The 18,825-nt window shown below is 39.4% G+C and overlaps 1 protein-coding gene across 1 annotated transcript in view; it reads right to left on the reverse strand.

Annotated features, from left to right (window-relative positions):
• Nucleotides 1-14,990: 14,990 nt before the first annotated feature.
• The window catches only part of LOC110203668 (uncharacterized), a 203,832-nt gene continuing 199,997 nt past the window's right edge, over nt 14,991-18,825 (reverse strand). The window contains exon 6 of the mRNA XM_078148053.1: nt 14,991-16,098. The gene's annotated coding sequence lies outside the window, so the exon portion shown is untranslated. The remainder of the gene's footprint in view (nt 16,099-18,825) is intronic.

Below are 18,825 nucleotides of genomic sequence, written 5' to 3' on the forward strand. Positions count from 1 at the left end.
TTCAGATGACAGTATAGGAGGCAGCAGGATGGAATGGATACATCTGAGGAAATTCAGAGTCACAAAGACCTGAGTTCAAATCTGACCACACTTGCCAGCTGTGTGATCTCAGAGAAGTTTCTTTCACCTTTCTTGGCTTCAGTCTTTTCTTCTGTTAATTGAGGAACTCAGTAGCCTCGGTGGTTGCCTCCAGCTAGGATCTTTAGTATGACACTGCACACATCTCACTTCATCCTCTTGACTTTAGTCTCCTCCTCTGGATGATGAGGGGATGGAATAGATGGTCTCTGGGGGTCCTTCTAGCTCTAAATCCTGTAGAGCTATTTAGGGGGTGAAAGCAATGACTGAATGGATAGGGTACTGTAGGCAGCAGGGGGAGACCACACATTTGACAAGGTTGGCAGTGACTGAAAGGAGAGAAAGACAGCTTTGTTCAGAATGGTGGGCCACAGTGGGAGGGAGATGCAGAACATGGTCCAGTGGCAGGAACATGTGCCCACATCTCCCTCATTCATGAAGATGCTTCCTCCTCACCCCCATCATCCCATTTCTCTCCTCCCTTTCTGTCTAATCTCTTTGGGAAGGCTGTCTAAAATAGGGGCCTCCATTTCTTTTCTTCTCACTGTCTTCTTAGCTCTCTATAGTCTGGCTTCTGACATCATCATTCAATGGAAATGCTTTCTCTAAAGTTACTTATGATGTATTAATGGCCAAATCTGTTGTTTTTTTTTTCTCAGTCCTATCCTCTTGACCTCTCTTCAGCCTCTGGCACTTTCAGTAACCCTCCTCTACTGACACAGCTCTCTCCTGGGTCTCCTCCTACTTCTCTGTCCATTCCTTCTCAAAATCCTTTGCAAGATCTTCATCCATGTCAGGCCCAGTAACCATGAGTATCCCAGAGGGCTCTATCCTGGGCCCTTTTCTCTTCTTCCTCTATATTATTATTATTATTATTTTTAGGCAATTTGGGTTAAGTGACTTGCCCAGGGTCACACAGCTAGTAAATGTCAAGTGTTTAGTCTGAGGTCCGATTTGAACTCAGGTCCTCCTGACTGTAGGGCCAATACTCTATCCACTATGCCACCTAGCTGCCCCGCTCTATATTATTTCACTTGATGATCTTACCTGCTTCTGTGGATTCACTGATCACCTCTACACTGATGATTCTCAAATCTCCTTATGGAGGTCTAATCTCTCTGCTGACCTCCAGTGTCATATTTCCATCTGCCTATTGGACATCTCAAATTGGATGCCCTGTAGACAGCTAGGTGACACAGCACATAGAGTTCTGAGCCTAGAGTCAGAGAGATTCAAGTTCAAATCTGTGCTCAGATACTTACTAGCTGTGTGCCCTTGTGTAAGTCATTTAATCTCTATCTACTTCAGTTTCCTCAACTGTACATTAGGGATAATAATAATAATAATAATAATAATAATAATAATAATAATAATAATAATAATAATAATATCTAATCACAGAGTTGTTATGGAGTTCAAATGAAGTGATATTAGTAAGACACTTAGCACAATGCTTGGCACATAGTAGGTACATAATAAATGCCCTTTCACCCCTCCCGACATTTTAAACTTAACATGTACAAAAGTGAACTTATCTTTCCCCCTAAACCCTTCCCTCTTACCTACCCAGTTACTGTAGAGAGTACCACCATCCTCCCATGTCCCAGTCTGGGACCCAAAGTGTCATCCTTTTCTCTCACACCACCTCCCCCTCCCCACTACAGTAATTTGCTGGTTGGTTTCCCTGCCTCCAGTGTCTGCTATCTCCAGCCCATCCTCCATTCATCTGCCAATGTAATCCTCCTATAGTGCAGGTCTGACCAACTCCTCCTTCCTCCCCCCAATACTCCAGTAGTTCCCTATCACTTCCAATATTAAATATAAAATCCTTTTTTTGGTGTTCAAAGACCTTAATAATCTACCCCCAAACACACTTCCTTTCCAGTATTTTTACACCTCACATCCTCTGCCTACCCTTTCCCCACCTCTCCTGGAGCAATTTGATCCAGTAACTTTGGACATCTTGGTGTTCTGAAAAGAAGACACTCTGTCTTTCACATCTGACCATTTTCACTGACTTTCCCCATGTCTGAAATTCTCTCCCTCATCCCTGAATCCCGGCTTCTCTAGCTTCCTTCAAGACCCACCTGAAATTCTACCCTCTATAGGAAGAGTTTCTTATTTTCCCTTAATTCTAGTGCCTTTCTACAGTTGGTTGTTTAATTTTTCATAGATCTTGTTTGAACATAGTTATTTGCATGTTGTCTCCCCATTAGATTGTGATCTCTTGAGGGCAGGGATTGTCTTTTGCCTTTCACTGTATTCCCAGAGCCTAACACAGGGCCTAGGACTTAGTAGGTACTTCATTAAAGCTTATTGACTGACTGGAGGTAGAGGAGTAAGATTTGCACCCCAGCTCCATTACTATAATGACTATAACAGGAGTTTCATTGATTTTTGATTGTTTATAATCCAAAGTTCCTTTTTTTTTTTTATACTAACCCTTAAATGAATGGCCTTTCCCAGGCCATTGTTATGCTGATATGTATTTAACAACCGGTTCTCTGAAAACACACACATATATGTGCCTGTCTATCTACTTATCTATCTATCTCTCTATCTATCCATACACATAAATATGTATGTAAGTTTCATAATTCACAAATAATAATAAAACATATAGTACTCTTTATTGTAAATTCCATATAGACAATTTATTTATTTTTAATTAATTTATTTTAATTTATCAACAATCACTTCCATATGCTTTTGAGTTTTAAATTTTTCTCCCCCTTCCTCCCCACCACCCTCCCCAAGATGGCACACAATATGATATAGGCTATGTATATACATTCTTTTTAAACATATTTTCAGATTAGTGATGTTGTAAGTAAAAAATAGAACCGATAGGAGGAACCATCAGAAAGAGGAAACAAAACTCAACAGAAGGAGGAAAAAAAGTAGCAAATAGTATGCTTCAATCTGTATTCAAATTCCATAGTTCTTTCTTTGGATGTGAATAGCATTTTCCATTAGACGATTTTTTCTTGCAAAATTCTTTCTTTGATTTTCACAGACTCTTCTATCTAAAGGTCTATAGCTGCAATTCCCCCATGAATTGGCAGTGGAATCCCATTCCAGTCCCTTAACTCAAATCTCAATAAATTTATTGTCATTAAATCTGAGAGAATTTTTTTTTTGTAAATAGAAACCTCTTTTACCTTCAGCTAATCAAAATGACTCTTTTTTTACCCTTTTGGAGGAATTGCCAAGGATTGTAATTTTGATTACAACTTACAAATGTAAATTGATGTTGTATCATTTCACAATATTATCTACAAATTCCAGAAAATCATTTCAATCAATTTCATGTTTGAACATTTAATTTGAATGATACAATTTTTTCCCACCATCTATCTGAGATGAAGTTAGTTCTTAATAAGGCTAAATACATGGTTCTAATGAATCAGAATAATTGAGAATATTTTCAATGTTCTTTCTGACCAATAAAAGCCATAAGTTCATGTGTTCTATTAAATTTTCTGGTAATATATTCTCAAGAAGAACATTCCATTTATTATTTTAATTAAATGGACAATTTTTGAGTGTATCTGACCACTAAAACCGAAAGTCTGAGTTGGCCACAGAAAGAGAAAATGGAGTCAAAATTTTCAATTAGCTGCAATATCCTCTCTGGACACTAGATGACAATAAAGACCATGTTATTTTCCTCAAAGATACTTCACAGTTCAATGAGCTTTTCTTGAGCACCTTAGAAGGACCAGGCATTGTTCCGGGTGTTGGGGCTAAAAGACAATATGGAAAAAGGCCTGTGCTGAAGGAACTTTAGTAGTACTTGCAGAAAGAGCCGTGACTAATGCCAGTTCTTTCACAATAATAAACAATATCTATGCAGGAGCTGATTGAACTATGCACAGGCTATTTTGAATAACCAGATCTCAGAAATTCCTGAAAATTTAGCAATTAGCTCTTGGAAGGCTGGGCCAGCCTGTCTGAGGAGGCTTTAGCATGCCATTGTCTCAGTCATACTTTGATGTTTATTACATAAAGTATCTCCCAGGTTGAGATCAGCCATTTTCTTGTATTTCTTTCCTCCAAGTTTTGTTCTTATAAATGGACGTTAACACTTCACCCAGGTGCCAAGTACACAGTTGGGTGGAGTTTGCTTAGTACTGTCTCCACTGCTGTGCAATCTTAACAGTATCATATCTCCTGTGTTAGGATAAGAGTGTAAGAGACTATTTTAATAGTGACGAGTTAGTCTGAATTTTTATTTTTACTGCAGGATTCATTACTGGCTCACTTCATAAATGGAGGATTTCCTTTAAATCTGTTCTGCCTCCCTTACCAATAAGTGAGTTCTCATGTATGCTAAAGTACAAATAAATACAAATAGGGTTTGGAAAAGGCCAGAATGAAATTAAAGGATTTGGACACACAGAGGCCAACTAAAACAGTAATCATTGGATGGACCACAAGAAGGACTCGGAATTTTTAAGACCTGCAATATCCATATTGGATACCAGATATCACTGGAAGATGGTGTCATTTTTCTCAAAAACAATTTACTTTTTAAAAAATATAATGTATTTATTTTTAGTTTTCAACATTCACTTCCACAAGATTTTGAGTTTTAAATTTTCTTCCCCTTCCTCTCCTCCCCCCTCTCCAAAACAGCGTGCAATAGGCTCTACATTTGCATTCATGTTAAGCATATTTTCACATTAGTCATGATGTATAGAAGAATTAAAATTAATGGGAGGAACCATGAGAAAGAAGAAATAAAACAAAACAACAAAAGAAAAGGAGAAAAAATAGTACACTTCCATCTGCATTCAGACTCTATAGTCCTTTTTCTGGATGTGGATAGCATTTTCCATCATGAGACTTTTGGAGTTGTCTTAAGATCCTTGTATTGCTGAGAAGAGCTAAGTCTATCAGTCAGTCATCGCACAATGTGGCTGTTACATGGTACAATGCTCTCCTGGTTCTGCTCATTTCACTCAGCATCAGTTCGTACTAGGCTTTCTAGGTTTTTCTGAAGTCCACCTGCTCATCATTTCTTATAGCACAATAGCATTCCATTGCATTCATGTACCACAACTTGTTCAGCCATTCCCCAATTGATGGGCATCCCCTCAATTTCCAATTCTTTGCCACCACATAAAGAGCTGCTATAAATATTTTTGTACATGTGGGTCCTTTTCCTGTTTTTATGATCTTTTTGGGATAAAGACCTAGAAGAGGTATTCCTGGGTCAAAGGGTAAGCAGTATACATTCTAAAGGTATACACAATATATAAATAACTATGTACATATAGGATATATACAGAATAGATGATTCGTAACTTGCCTTTCTTCTCAGCCTGTGTGATCCTTGTTCCTGTCTTTCCTTGGATATGAATATGCCTTTACTACATTTTGCTTTGGAATTATTCCAAGTAATTCTCTCTATCCCCATCTTCCAACCCACATACACCCACACACCCAACCAGGAAGGCTTCTTTCATCTCCTCCCATTAAATTGAGGGCACAGAAAACATCCTCTATTTCTTCTGCCCTCCTCACTCCAGGACCTGGGACAGTGTTCAGCCACCAGGTGACTAATTGACAAATAGGTCAGGCTTGAGTCTCACTGTCCCCACCCCCAACTGCCACTGCTTTCTAGGCTTGCATGTGGTCATAGGTTGCCATGCTCCCAGAGGGCATCCTGACTTTTCTATGTTAGGTTTTCTACTTCATCATCTCTCAGAGGCTTACTGGACAAATATAGTATTTGATCAGGATTCTATCTCCCCAGGATGCAAGGTCACATAAAGGTGACAGAAAGCCAGTGGTTATAGTTAGAAAAGCTGGGTTCCAATACCAGTGATGCCGCTTAGTACCTGGGCAAAATCACTTCTTCCTAACTTTAAATCACACTTCAGACACTTATAGTTGTATGATCATGAGGAAGTCATGTGACCTCTCAATGCCTCAGTTTCCTTATCTAGAAAAAGAGGTGGTCTGACTCAGTGACTTCCAAGGTCCCTTTAGTCCTTAAATCTATGCTGAATGACCTCTCTGGGCCTCAGTTTCTTCATCTGGAAAATTAAGGAATTGGACTAAATCCAATTTGTCTTTATTGTACAATTACTATGTGCAAGACACTCTGTTGGGTGCCAGGGATAGGCTAAGGATGACAACTGGACCTATAATCTAATTAGTATAAAGGACTCTTAGGTGAGGAATCTCCCTCTCCCAATGCAGGTCAGCCCCTTGTCTACAATTAGAGTCTTAGTGAGTTGCCCAGAGCATTGACTTGTGACTTGTCCAGGGTCACTCAGCCAGAGGAAGCATTTGAACCCAACAATTTACTTTTCTACTTTTTTTTTCTTCTTTTGGCTAGGCAATGTGGTTAAGTGACTTGCCCAGGGTCACACAGCTAGTTTTTGAACTCAGAGGGCTGGTGCTCTAGCCACTGCAGTGCCACCTAGCTGCCCCTGACAATTTACTTTTGAATAAGCATAACATATAAAACAATAAAAATAACAAAAGAAATTTAAAGTCACAAAAGATGTAGACTGTCAAGGGAAATAATAAAAAAAAATTAGGAATGAAGGGGAAATCACATGTTTGGATTTCACATTTTATTGTAAAGAAGCAGTCATCAAATATTTGGGATTAGTTAAAAAATAGAGGAGTACATCAATTGAATAGATCAGCCAAGGGAAAACCAGCAAAAATGGATTTTCATGTCCCATATTTGATAAACCTGAAAACATAAATTACTTCGGAATATAGTTTCTATTTGATAAAATCTCCTGGGATAACTAGAAAGTAGTGTGGTAGAAATTTGGTTTGGAGCAACAGCTTACACCACATTCTATAATAACCTCTAAATGAATATGTGGAGATGTGATTCTCCAATTGGAGGGCAGATTTTTAACCATTTCTTTTTCTTTTTAAAAAAATTAATATTTTATTCCCCCTCAATTACATATAAAAACAATTTTAAAGTTCCCTTTTTTTCAAATTTTGAATTCCAACTTCTCTGCTTCTCTCTCCTTCCCTCTTCCTCCTTTCCCCTCCCCCAATTGACAAGGTAAATAACTTGACACAGGTCATACATGTGTAATCATGCTCAGTTCACATTGCATCAGTTCATGTAAAGCCAGGTTTTTCTCAGAGCATCCTGCTCATCATTTCTTATAGCACAATAGTATTCCATCACAATCATATACATACATCTCCTCAATTTCCGTTTCTTTCCTACCACTAAAAGAGCTGCTATAAATGTTTTTGCGTATATTTTTGTTTTTTATCTCTTTGGAATACAGAACTTATAATGGTATTGTTGGGTTAAAGGGTATGCATGATTTCATAGCCCTTTGAGCATAGTTCCAAATTGCTCTACAGAGTGGTAGCATTAGTATATAACTTCACGAACAGTGCATTAGTGTTTTAAGTTTCCCACATCCCCTCCAGCATTTATTATTTTCCTTTTGGTCATATTAGCCATTCTGATAGGTATGTAGTGGTAGCTTAGAGTTGTTTTAATTTCATTTCTCTAATCAATAGTGATTTAGAGCATTTTTTAATATGACTATAGATAGCTTTGATTACTTTTTTCTGAAAACCACTTGTTCATATCCTTTGATGGTTTACCAGTTGAGGAATGGCTTTTATTTCTACAAATTTGAGTCAATCTATATATTTGAGAAATGAGGTCTTTATCAGGGAAATTGCTATAAAATTATTTTCATAGTAATGATTACTAACTATATTTTCCCCTCTATCCTATTTTCTCTCTCTCTATTCTACTCTCTTTCTCCTTTCACCCTGTTCATTCTCAAAAGTGTTTTGCTTATGACTTTTACCTCCTCAATCATCCCTCCCTTCTATCAGCCCACCCTCTTCTGTTATCCCCTTCCCCTCCTACTCTCCTGTATGGTTAGACAGATTTCTACATCCAACTGAGTGTGTATGTTATTCCCTCTATGAGCCAATTTAATGAGAGTAACATTCACTTGCTCCACTATGCCCCCATTTCCCCGCCTATACACTATAAATTCTCTTTTAGGCCTCTTTTATGTTGGAAAATTTACCCCATTCTGCCTCTCTCTCTCCCATTCCCCTTCTTCCAGTGAATTATTTTTTCTCACCCCTTAATTTTATTTTTTTAAATAATCATCCCATCATATTCAACTCATACCTGTGCCCTCTCAATACGCATACTCCAACTGCCCTAAAAATGAGAAAGTTATTATGAGTTACAAGTATCATTTTCCCATGTAGGAATGTAAACAGTTTAACCTTATTGAATCCCTTATAATTTTTCTTTGCTTTTTACCTTTTTATGCTACTTTTGAGTCATATATTTGAAAGCAAAATTTTCTATTCTATTCTCTGGTCTTTTCATCAGGAATGCTTGAAAGTTCTGTGTTTCGTTGAATGTATTTTCCTCTGAAGGATGATACTCAGTTTTGCTAGGTAGGTGATTCTTGGTTGTAATCCTAGCCCTTTTGCCCTTTGGAATATCATATACTAACCCCTATGATCCTTTAATGTAGAAACTGGTAAATCTTGTGCTAACCTGACTGTGGCTCCACAATATTTGAATTGTTTCTTTCTGCCTACTTGCAATATTTTCTCCTCACCCTGTGACTGAGACCTAGGACTGCAACCCAGATCTATGTTTGGGCAATGTAACAGAGTCCTGCTCCAGGTGACAACAAATGGACCCCTTTAATGCCCTGACCAGTTGTTTGACCCACTTACCATCTGTTGTCTACAAGGCCTGAAAACTTCCACTGCTGCCATTGATTCAGTCACCTCCAAGGCCCCCTCCTGGTTTGCTGAAGCCTAGTCTGGGCTGACACAGCCTGCACTGGACTTTGCTCCACTCTCACACTGATGCAACAGACACCTTTCCTGCCAACCTTATAAACTGTCTTTGGCTGAACAAAATTTTCATTCCATCCTTTTTTTGGGGTCCTGCTGCTCTATAATTTGTTTGGGGGCCTTATTTAAAGGTATTTGGAGTGACTTGTGAGAGAGTCCAGGCAAGTCCCTGACTTTTCTCCACCATCTTGGCTCCATCTCCTATCTCATTTCTTGTAGATAAAAATGGCACCAGATAGCTGCCCCTTCTTTGGGATATAGTTATGTGAGGTGTCAAAAATAGTCTTTACAATGTACCTTCCTGAATCAATCCTTTTCCCTATGCAATCTCCATTGCCATCTGGTTCAGGAGCTGTATTATTGCAATGCCTTAGGTGAGCCCATACCTTGTTATGAGTGAATGAGTCCAAAAATGGATTTCCTGCATCAGCTGGAGTGCTGTAGCTTAATGCTAGCTGATGTAAAATTGTGGGGAAAATGGTGCTAGGCCTAAATACTTCTTTAAAACACTGATATCAAATTGATGTTGGGATCTGAAACAATGGTGAAGCCTCATCAATCATTTCCTGAAAAGCAGGAGGGCCATTGGTCCTATACAGCCCCATAACCAGGCTGCTTTTTCTTTTCTTCAGATTTGATTATTCTTTTATATTCATTTTATATTCTTCTCTGAAAGTCCAGTCTTATTCAAGATATCTTAAATTTTATAATCTGTTCTCTTTGGAAATCAGATAACTGCAGATTGCTAAGACTGTATGCTCTGTTATTTAAACATTCCTTATTATTGATTTCCCTACTTGATGGTACATCTGCAGTCTGGGTTACAAATGCCTGAGGGGACATCCAAAGTAATGGGTTCAGTATTCATTTGATTAGGTCTTATTCATTCCTAAGGGACCTGTCCAGTGCTGAATTCCTTTGTCTACTGGTTTATTCCAATTTTCTCTTTGCCTGAGGCATTGTTGAGAAGGAGATCAGTGATATCACTTCCTGCCTTTTTAGAGGGCAGTAATAAACCAAGGGTTCCTGACTGCTGGGACCCTCTTTCACAACGTGATGGTCTTCTCTAAGATGGAGGGAGGAAAATAGATCATGTTCTTCATGTAGTGGAGGTGAGATAAAATCACTATATGGAACCCTCTCAGTTCACAAGATAGGCAGTGGCACATGGCTTAGAATCCTGCAAAGGGATTCAGGAAGACCGGAATTCAAATTCAGCCACAGACAATAGTTAGGTGTGTGACTGTGAGCTATTCACTGAACTCTTTGCCTCAGTTTCCTCTTGTATAAATATAGATGATAGGAGCACCTAGGTCACAGGGTGGTTTTAAGGTCAAAATGTGATTATGTTTGTCAAGCATTTTGACATGTTCTTCAGTTGGATTGGACTCATTGTGACCCCATTTGGGGTTTCCATGGCAAAGATACTAGCATGAATTTGCCATTTCATTCTCCAGCTCATTTGACAGATGAGGAAACTGGGACAAACAGGGTTAAAGAACTTGACCAGGGTAACACAGCTAGTAAGTATCTGTGGCCAAATTTGAACTCAGATCTTCCTGTTTCCAGGCATGGCCCTCTATCCACTGGATCATCTAGCTGCTTACAATCTTAAGGTGTTTTGTAAATGTTAGCTATAATCTTTCTCTTTCTGACTTTCTGGGGCTTAAGAACACTCCTAGTTCCACCATTCCCTGAAGGAAGGGCTCTCCTAGGTCTCATATCTCTTCTTATCAGTGCCCTCCCAGATCTAACATTTTCTTCTTTATGGCAACTCCCTGCCCAGCCGTTCTATCTTTGAAGGTCTTGAAGAGCCTTCTCATTCTATTTTGTTTCTTTTAATTTTTCTCTAAATACACTGCATATGTATTTTAGCAATAAGGGTGATTTAAAAGCAAAAAGTTGGTCCCTTTCAAACCTTATTAAAATGACAATATTTAAATAAAATAAACTCAATTCATTTATTTCAACAACTGGTAATATCAACGCCGGACTTTGCTATAATGGAAATATTTTATTCATCTCATTTTTTTAAAGAAACTTTTCGTGCAGTATCTTTTCATCTTTTCTCCTAGGCTTCATGGTTAAAGGCTTTCACCAAAGTGTTAATTTCAATATTGTTGAAATAAAAGTTGTGTATCATCTAGTAAGTATATTTCATATTTATTTTTCTTAAATTATCATGTCTCTTTAAATTAACTCACTGAACACAGAAAATATATTTTTCTTAAAAACTGCTTTCTGTCTATGTTTTTGAGTGTGTGCTAGAGGACTACTCCCAGCTCACAAAAATGCAGTCAAAAGAAACAGAGCTTAGATCCCTGGAAAGGGATTAAGAAAGACATGAATTCAAAACTAGCCTCAGATACTAAAAGGGGTTGTGATCCTGGGCTATACACTTCACTTCTCTTTTTTTCAGTTTCTTCATATATAAAATAGGGATTCCAGAAGAAATGAGCTCAAATGATTCTTTTAAGGCTAATGGGTCATAATAGTTGTCAAGGATTTTGACAGTCTTAAGGGACATTATAGATGTGAGCAATTTTCTGTATTCTGAGAGTCCTTCCATCTCTGACAATCTGGGGTCTTAAGGACCCTCTCATTTCTCTCCTTTTATAAGTAGTAAGAGCTCTTCTCTGTCTGATTTCTCTACTTCTTTGTGCCTTCCCAGTCCTCACATTCTCTTCTCCATGGCAACTCCCAGTGCAGCCATTTTCTGTTTCAAAATCCCTAAGAGTCCTGACACTCAATGTTCTAAGGTACCCCCCCCATCTTTGAACAGGCCAAGCTTTGGTTTATTTTTGTCCTTTTATTGAAATTCACTGCATGTATGTATCAGCAATACAGTGATTAAAAACTAAAAAGCAAGTCCACTTGAAATCATTTCAAATTTGCAATTATTTCTTAAATATGAATTCATTCTGTTTGTTGCCACAAATGGTAATGTCAGTACCAAACGTAACTTGATCACCTTCTTGTATGGAATAAGTTTCATTTAGCTGCGTATTTTTTTTCAGATAAATATCAGGCATTCTCCTTTGATCTTTCTCCTGGGCGTCACAGGAGAACATTCTGTGTAACATATCTCCAATGTGTTGACGTCAATATTATTGAAATAAAAATTGCTTATCATATTGTAAGTACATTTAATAATTTATTTTTCTTAAATTATCATGTCTCTCTTTACTATAAGCCACTGAGCACAGAAAAACAATAAATTGATATACAATTGCTTTTGTTGTATTGGGATGGGGGGGACAACCCTTGTGAACTCCCAAGGTAGGCAACTGAAGGTACATGGCTTAGAGGCCTGGAAAGGATTCCGAAAGATCTGAATTCAAAACCAGCCTCAGACACCAAATAAGTTTGTGACCTTCACCTATTCACTGACCCTCTCTTTGACTCAGTTTCTTCATGTATCAAAATGGGATGAGAGGAACACCTAGTTGGAAAGGGTGTTTTAAAGTTCAAATCAGATTATATTTGTCAAAGTTTTGGAAAATCTAAGGCATGATATAAATATGAGCTATTATATATATGCACACACAAATTTTATATATATATATATATATATATATATATATATATATATATATATATATATATATATATACACACATATACACACACACACACATATATATATATACATACACATATTCTAAGGATCTTTCCACCTCTGCCATTCTGGGGTTTACCAACACTGTTATGTTGTCCCTTACCTATAGGAAGGGCTCACCTGTGTCTCTTAGCCCTCATTCTCAGTGCCCTCCAACATCTAACACCCTCTTCTCTATGGCATCTCCCAGCCCAGCCATTCCATGTATGAAGGTCTCTAAGAGTTTAGTCATTCCAAGTTCAAAGTTCCCACCTTATTCTAACAGCCTAGGCTTTGATTTCTTTGAGTCATTTTCTTTAAATTTGCTATGTATTTGTGTTAACGATCCAGTGATTAAAAATTAAAGTTGGTCCATTTGAAAATGTTTGCCATTTGTAATTATTTTTTGAATTTGAATTCGTTCCATTTATTGCCCCAAATGGATTTCCTTGATGTTAGAAATAAGGCCTTAGAGAAATAAAGCCTTCTAGTTAAAAAACAAAACTAAGCTCAGAGTGAGAGAAGAATTGTTTATTTTTACAGTTCTTGGGAGAACTGGGCAAAACCCCTCGGAAGACATCCAATTACAGAAGCAAGAAAACATTTTATACTGTTAGAATCCTGCGACTCCTCCCTTCCAGTCCTGGAATGGTACGTTCCTTTCCAGGTTACAATCTTATACATCCACCCATCCCATGTCTGCTTGACATGCCCCCGCCCCCCACCATCCCTCCTCATCCAAAAGCCCGTACCCTTTGTCCTACTTAGGGCTAGGTAAAAACGGCTCTGTCCTCTAGAACTTTGGGCTCTATTAAAAGATTAGGGCCCTTCTCATTGGCTTGCCCTTTCAAGGTTTTGCAAGCTTGTTAAAACAATGTAACTTGTTATTGCCAAATTATTTGCTGACGTTATAAGATGTCAAAGGTTATCTTAAATTGTGGGAGCATGATACCTTGTCACTGGCTTGTATGGAATTATTTTGTTCTTCCCCATTTTTACAGAAACATGCCAGGCACTCTCATCTTTTCTCCTGGGCTTCAGGGTTAAGAACCTGAGTATGAATTTAGATCATCGTGACAATGCTAGTTTCTATACTGTTGCAATAAAAGTTGTGTTTCATATGGTAAGCATGTTTCCTGTTTATTCTTCTCACATTATCACGTCTGCTTGTACTTTAAACCACTGAACACAGAAACCCCATAAATTATAAAGCAAAAAGACTTCCCATCTAGTTTATTTTGTGAATGTGGTTTGGATGGCCCCTCTCAGCTCACAAGATAGGCAGCTAGGTGGCATAAGGCCTAGGTCTCTGGAAAGGAATTCAGAAAGACCAGACTTAGATACTAACTAGTTTAGTGACCCTGGGCTCTCATTCACTGAGCCTCTCTTTGCCTCAGTTTTCTCACTTATGAAAGGGGGATGATAGTAGCACCTAGGTCACACGGTGGTTTTAAGGATCAGATGAGATAATATTTCTCAAGGATTTTGACGGTCTGAAGGTTTCTTATAAATGTGAGCTATTATCATACTCTGAGGGTCCTTCTGTCTCTGACAATCTGGGGTCATCAGGACACTCCTAGCTCTCCTCTTCTCTATATTCTCTATATTCCTGCTTCCCAATGCCTTTCCAGATCCACCATTCTCTATTGCGGCTCCCACCACCTACAAACTATCTTTGGAGATTTCTGAAAGTCTGGTCATTGAGAGCATCAAAATAGCATTGGTTTCAATATTCGTGAAATAAAAGCTGTTTATCAAATCATTAGTATATTCAAAAATTTATTTTACTTAAATGATCATGCCTGTCATTAGCTTAATCCACTGAACACAAAAATATATTAAAAAATGCTTCTCATTGATTTTGTGTGCATGTGTAAGTGTATGTCTGATTGTTAAAAAATTATACTATCCCTGCCTATACATTGGGGGCAATTAACAGAAAAAAATAAATTTGTGAAAAAAGCAGAATGCCCTGAATGTTTTCTGATTTTCTAGGATCTCTGCTAGCACTGAGGACAGAGATATCAGTGGCTCAGACTTCAAGCCCTGGGCCTAGGGTCAAAAAGGGTTACATTTACATTCACCTCAGACACAGACTAGGTTTGTGACCCTAGGCCATTCCTGGAGCTTTGTGACCATCACTGTCCTCTCCTCTAAAATGAGGAGTGATATTGGCAGCTAGCTGACTGCTTTCTGATGAGGACAACAGGAGCTAGTATTGGAAAGAGCTTTTCCATCCTCTTCTGGGATGTCTGAGTTCACTTTGACTTCCTCTGTTGTAAGGGCTCTTCTACCTCTGATAGCCCTCAGTGAGGTGCCCTCCCAGCTCTGACATTGTCTTCTCCATGGCAACTCCTAGCCCAGACATTCTGTGTGGTCTCAGGTCTCTACAAGCCCAGACATTTCATGTTCTAAGACCTCACTGTGTGGGATGCCACTCAAATTAAAAATAAAACAAAACACAGAGGTGTCCAAGGAGAAACAGAAAGTTAATTTATTATAGGTATAATTATTATTATTTCAAATCTCGAGATTTGGGTGTCCCTCCGTCAGTCCATCAGTAAGCTCTGATGACGGGAGATGGCCCACAGAGGTAGAAATCAGCTTATATAACCCTGAAGACTCAGTTCCCCCGTCCTCACAGCTGTCCATTAACTCGGCTCACAATCTCACACGCTAGACTCTAGCATAGGACAAAGGACATAGTATGCATCTCTATATTTCTTAGTTTGCTGAGATAATGTCAAAGAAGCAATAAAAAATGTGCGGTTAGGAAGATAATTTACAATTGTTTTGGAAGGTTTTAGGGATTGAACAGACAATGTTGGGAACAGGAAGACATCTAAGTAAAATCCTGTCAAAGGGAGATAAGGGGACTTGAAGAATTTTGGGTTTCCCGGGACTGGTAGACTAACGGGAGCCAAAAAAGAAAGCACATCTGGGTAAGGTCAAAGACCAGAGCTTTAACAACTAGACAAATTCCTACCACTAATATCTGGCACCAGGAAAAGAAAAAAAAAAGATGATCATACAGAAATCTATACTTAACCCTATCCCACCTCCTGAACTCATTACCTTAATTACACTGAGAAGTCTTCACTGGGACATCCCATTCATCACCCTCTTGTGACCGGCTAGGCTTAGTTGTCTTTTGAGTAGATGTATTTTAATGATAATTACCAGCTTATGTGTTTTAGCAATGCAGAAGTTTACAAAGACAAATAAATAGAGGCCCTTTCAAATCCCCTCCAATTAACTCTTTAGCATTATGAATAAAATACTGTGGCTGGGGCTGCTGCTGGGATTGTTGGAGCAGCAGGGGCTGCTTAGTGGGTGGGGAGTTCCCACAGCTTGGATCTGTTGGGGAGGCGGAGGCTCAGGTTGCTGATGGGATTATTGGGGCACCTTGAGATATTCTTGGGGATGCCCGGGATGTGCCTGGGGCTGCTGCTGGCACTGCTGGGCCTGGCTGTTTGGATGGCCTTCTCTCATCTCTACAGCACCGGTGGACAGCCCCAGGCTGTCTGGATGGTAGGAGAGCCACTGCCTGGACATCTGTCTTCTGTCTTCTCTGGTATCTGGTTGGAGAATTAGATTAGAGGAAGTGGAGAAAGTCAGTGTCCAGCGGTCTAGACTCGGGATGAATGGGCAGGTTAGCTCTAAGCTCCCAAACAAGTTGCACCAGGTATAGACACACCTCTTTATGCATCAATTACACAAAACAAAACAAAACAAAAATCCCACCTAACAGCCCAAAGCCTGCAACCAGTTGGGAGAAAAGGCAGGAAAGATTTGGCCCCAACTCAAGGCTAATTCATTAATAGAGTGTAATGGAAAAGCCTGAATGTGGATTCTAATGTCAGACCCACCCCCTTTTTACCCCACCTAAGCCTCAGTAGTCCTACTATCTTCAAAATGGAAGTGGTGATTAGGGATGATAATTCAAGATCAATTAAGCTCCAATAAGGGCCAAACACCTGAATTAATTTTTTCTCTCTGAGTGAATCCTGTGTCAGCAACCACATGAAACTGACCAGCATTCTTCCTGTTGGTGATCACAAAGGACAGGATACCTGGGACCAGACAATCTTGAATAATGGGACTTTTCTTATCTTGGTATCTTACTGACATGTGTTACGTAGGGGAAACACAGATATCCTGGATCTATAATTTCAATGGACGCTTTGACATTCTCCTATTATACATGTCAAGCCATTGCCAATCTGGTGATCACAAATACTGCTAGTGCTGATGTCAGGTAACTAAAGATAGTTCCAAATTATGTTGGCCAAAATAGGGGTTCTTTTGACCGGTCAAAGTTATCTTAAAACCAAATTAAGTTTAAAGGCCAACAAAACATCTAGCCAGGAGTGGGAATGTTTTCATCCTTGGGTTGCTGAGACGGCTGAGGAAAGGCAGAAGCCTCTTCCCTTAAGGCTCACAAAGCAGCTTCAGCACTCTTTCCCAGGCTCAGAATAATCCCCTTCCACCTCCCATTTCCCTTAAAAGCTATGGTCCTGATGGGGACTCAGGTCCCCGAACTTAACTTCATTGGGAATGATGGGGGCAGGGCCCAAGCCAAGATCTTTGCCCTTTGCCCCAAAGGGAATCTGACTTACAGACCCAGACCCTCATCTCCCTTGAAAGCCCTAGCTTACCTTTAGATCTTATTCAGATGCACCTTCAACCCTTGCCCTGAATAGAATCTGGCTCCTGTTTGTCTACAGGACCCAGAAAACCCTTAAACCTTCAAATTTCCTAATCAACTCCCCTCATCTCCCTTTGAAAGCCTTAGGCTCCCTTTTGTCTATAGGCCCCAGAAAGGTCTTCCTTTATCTCCTTTTGAAAGTCCTAGCCCCACCTTGATTTTGTGTAGATGCCTTTCAAACTTCTGCCTTCCTGTTCCCTCCATTATCTATTCCCATTGTCTATTCAATCTCTCTGACCTCCCCAATTAAGAGTTTTTACCTACACCCTTTTCCCAACCCCCTTCTCTGGCCACCCAAAGTTACTTTAGTACTTAAGATCCACCCTAGCCCTCATTCAGTTGCTGAGAATCTCAGGCCCACAAGGCTGAGAACCTCTCATGCCCACTCTATGGGCATCACCTGGTCAATGTGATTTATCACTAATAGACTTTTTCTCTGGCTGAAGAAGATTTGAGTTGAATTCATTCAGCAGGGCCCAGTACCGCAATCTTAGGGTCCCAGCACCCCAAAAGTCCTAGACCTCTTCACTAGGATGTCCTGATCCCCTAGATTGTCAGAGATAGAAGGACCCTCAGAATATAAAAGCTCAAGGCACCTTCAGACTGTGAAAATCCTGGAGAAATATTATCTCATTTGACCCTTAAAACTACCTCATTAGCTAGGTGCTCCCATCATCCCCATTTTACTTAAGAGAAAACTGAGGCAAACAGGGTTTTAGTGAATGAGAGCCCAGGGTCACTAATTTAATTAGTATCTTGTAATACAGAACATTATTTTGCCATTTAGGTAGGAATTGCCCCTTAAAGTCTGCAATCTCAGGGGCACTTTGAGGAAGGCTCTTAAGATATAGTTACACTATCAGGTCTTGGATCCTTGCAAATTCCCCAACTCCCCTTCTTCTGAATAATAATAAATAACCAATTCAAGTTGGGGGTTTTCCAACAAGCTTCTAATTCCCTCTCTCTCTGTCATTAAGTGTAGATTATGTCACTATGTTTTGTATTGCATTTGTCCTGTCAGTTTGTCTGTCAGTATGTGTCTCTGTATCTGTACCTTGTAAGATTTAAAGTGCAGGCAGCCAGAGACTTCTAAGGGCTGCAGCTAGGAAAACAACAAACCTTTCCTTGTGGGTTCAGGCCTGGCCAGCCTAGACCTAGAGTGAAAAGTTACACACAGCTAAATAAATCTTATCAGATTCTGGAGGTTTTGAGATTAATCATTAAAAGTTGGGAAACTGATCACTTTAGGATTTTTGGAGAAAACTTCTGAGACTACAGGTAATTCCAGGAGCTCACCTTCTGCTAAAACACCTCCTCCCAATTATGATTCCTCAGCATTCCCCACTCCCTCCCCAAAGACAAATATCACAATACGGGGAATGTGAAAGAGAAGAAAATGCTGAAGAATTATAGGGAAAACTTAAATCAGCCTTCCCAATCTGGCAAAAGGAGGGGAGGGCAACTATCACAGACTAGCAGTGGCCATAATGGCCCAGTGCCCCTGGTCATCTTGTAGCCCACCCTTCTAGGCAAGGTCTGGGAGTCACATTCAGGTTCAATAAATTCTGCCCACCCTGACCAAGCAGCTGCAAATGGC

The sequence above is a fragment of the Phascolarctos cinereus genome, unplaced genomic scaffold (genome assembly GCF_003287225.1).
Source record: "Phascolarctos cinereus isolate Bilbo 61053 unplaced genomic scaffold, phaCin_HiC Scaffold_8;HRSCAF=390, whole genome shotgun sequence".
In the NCBI taxonomy this organism is placed as follows: Eukaryota; Metazoa; Chordata; class Mammalia; order Diprotodontia; family Phascolarctidae; genus Phascolarctos; species Phascolarctos cinereus.